This window comes from Tachyglossus aculeatus, unplaced genomic scaffold, assembly GCF_015852505.1.
Source record: "Tachyglossus aculeatus isolate mTacAcu1 unplaced genomic scaffold, mTacAcu1.pri SUPER_30, whole genome shotgun sequence".
Taxonomy (NCBI): Eukaryota; Metazoa; Chordata; class Mammalia; order Monotremata; family Tachyglossidae; genus Tachyglossus; species Tachyglossus aculeatus.
The window spans coordinates 580,086-582,913 of NW_024044837.1; positions in this window are offsets into that span (position 1 = coordinate 580,086).

Here is a 2,828-nt window from a genome sequence, read left to right on the forward strand (position 1 = left end):
AGATGAGGTAACTGAGGCTCAGAGAAGTTACGTGACTTGCCCAAGGTCACACAGCAGACATTTGGCGGAGCCGGGATTCGAACCCCTGACCTCTGACTCCAAAGCCCGTGCTCTTTCCACTGAGCCACGCTACTTCTCCTGATATCTCCTGTCAGGTCAGACTCACCTCTGTCCCACGAGGGTTTCACAGTCTAAGCAGGAGGGAGAACAGATACTGAATCCCCATATGGCAGATGAGAAAGTGGACGCACATGGAGTGAGAAACTGGGAGTCCAGAGACCTGAGTTCTAATCCTGGCTCCACCCCGTGCCTGCTGTGTGACCTTGGGCAAGTCACTTCATAGATAAGTATCTCAGTTTCCTCATCTGTAAAATGGGGATTCAATCCCTGTTCTCTAGTGAGCCCCAAGAGGGACAGGGACTGTGCCCGACCTGATTATCCTGTATCTAACCCTGCGTTTAATAAGGAATATGGTATCATTCACTCCCAAGCACTTGGTACAGTGTTCTGCAAATAGTAAGTGCTTGGTAAATACCACTGATAGACTGATTGACGTATGGTGGGTCCTCTATAAGAGTAACCAGAGCAGAGATCACGTGTGTTATAGTAAGAGCCAGCGAGAAGGTCTCTCTGAGATGGGACAGACACTGTTTCAGGAAAAGCAGAGTATTCCTTTATCCCTTGGGAAAAAATATTCTCCCTAATATCTTCCTCAGGGCGGCCTTCATGTCCCGGTTCCTCAGGCTGTAGATGAGGGGGTTCAGGGCGGGGGGCACCACAGTGTAGAACACGGATACCATCAGGTCCATGGTAGAGGGGGAATTCGAGAGTGGCTTGAGGTGGGCGACGATCACAGTTGAGACAAAAAGAGCCACCACGACGAGGTGAGGCAGGCAGGTGGAGAAGGCTTTGGCCCGGCCCTCGGTGGACGACATCTTCAGCACGGTCGAGATGATGCGCAGGTATGAGGAAGCGATCAGCCCTAGGCAGAGAAACCCCAGAAAGGAACCCAAGGCCAAGGTGACATCTTCCATGACGTGACTCTCGGAGCAGGAGATCTTCAGCAGGGAAGGAACGTCGCAGAAGAACCGTTGGAGGTCCATAGGGCCGCAGAAGGGGAGGGAGAAAGTGCCAACCGAGTTCAGGGAGCCAATCAGAACCCCCACCAGCCATGAGGCCGCGGCCATCTTCCCCCAGACCCCTGGGGCCATGACGGCCTCGTATTGCAGGGGGAGGCAAATGGCGGCGTAGCGGTCGTAGGACATTGCCGTGAGGATGGACAGCTCTGAGCAGGCGAACATGATCACTGACAAGACCTGGATTACACATCCTGGGAGAGATATTTCTCTACGGTCGGTCAGGGAGTTGTGGATTGATTTGGGGACGGTGACAGAGATGATGCAGAGGTCGAGAACGGATAGGTTCCTCAGGAAGAAGTACATGGGGGTGTGGAGGCGTTGGTCGAGGACGGTGACGGCGACGATGAGGAGATTCCCCGTCAGGGCCGCCAGGAAGACCAGGAGGAAAAGCACGGCGTAGACCAGCTGCAACTCCCGGATGCTGGAAAACTCCATGAGCTGGAATTTGATCCTGTTGGAGAGATTGGTTGTGCCCTGGGGCACACCGGCTGGCTCCTGCTTGGGAAAAAAGGGAGATTTTTCTGACTCCATTGCGGCAATCAATCAATCAGTAGTATTTATTGAGTACTTAGAGTGATGATGATGATGATAATCGTTCTTGTTAAGCGCTTACTATGTGGCAGGCACTGTTCCAAGCTTTGAGGTAGATGCAAGTTAATCAGATTGGAAACAGTCCCTGTCCGACATGGGGATCACAGTCTCAATCCCCATTTTACAGATGAGGTAACTGAGGTCCGAGAAGTGAAGTGACTTGCCCAAGGTTACACAGCAGACAAGTCGCAGAGCAGGGATTAGAACCCATGACCCTCTGACTCCCTGACCCATGCTTTATCCACTACGCCATGCTGATCCTCTTAAGCAGAGGATTAAGTATTAAGTATTAAGCTCTTGGGAGAGTACAATAAAACAGAGTTGGTAGACATGTTCCTTGTTCCCTCTAGATTGTAGGCTCGTGTACGTTCGTTATAGGCAGGAATTGTGTCTGCTAATTCTGTTGCTCTGTGCTTTCCCAAGAGTGCTTTCCCAAGAGTGCAGTGCTCTGCCATAGTAAGTACTCAAATAATACCATTGATTGATTGATTGACTGAAGCAGTTTCCAGTCTGGAGGTGCATCTAATGTATGACTTTGGACAAGTTCCTTAACTTCTCTGTGCCTCAGTTACCTCACCTGTAAAATGGGGATCAATACGGGACGTGGTCTGTGTCCAACTTCATTATCTTGTACAGTGCCTGGCACAGAGTAAGTGCTTAACAAATACCATTTAAAGAAAAAAGGGGGTGGGGGAGAGTCCTGCCTTTCTGTTTGTCATCCGACATCACAAATAGTAATAATTACCGTGGCATTTGTTAAGCACTTATTATGTGCCAAATATTGTCCTGAACCTTGTGTGGGTAATAATAATAATAATAATAATAATAATAATAATAATAATAATAACGGTATTTGTTAAGTTCATACTATGTTCCAAGCACTGTACTAAACAAGGTGATAGCTTTATAGGGGAGAGACGGTATGGTTCTGAAGCACTTTTCCACCTTGAAGTGGGAGGCAAGGGAACGAACTGGGAGATATTCTCTTTCTGACACTTTCCTCAGGCAGCTGCGACCCCAGCGAGGCGGGGAGGAGAGACCCCGCAGCTAGAAACGGCAGAACCCCCAGGTTAGTCAGGCACCTTGAGGGAGACGGGA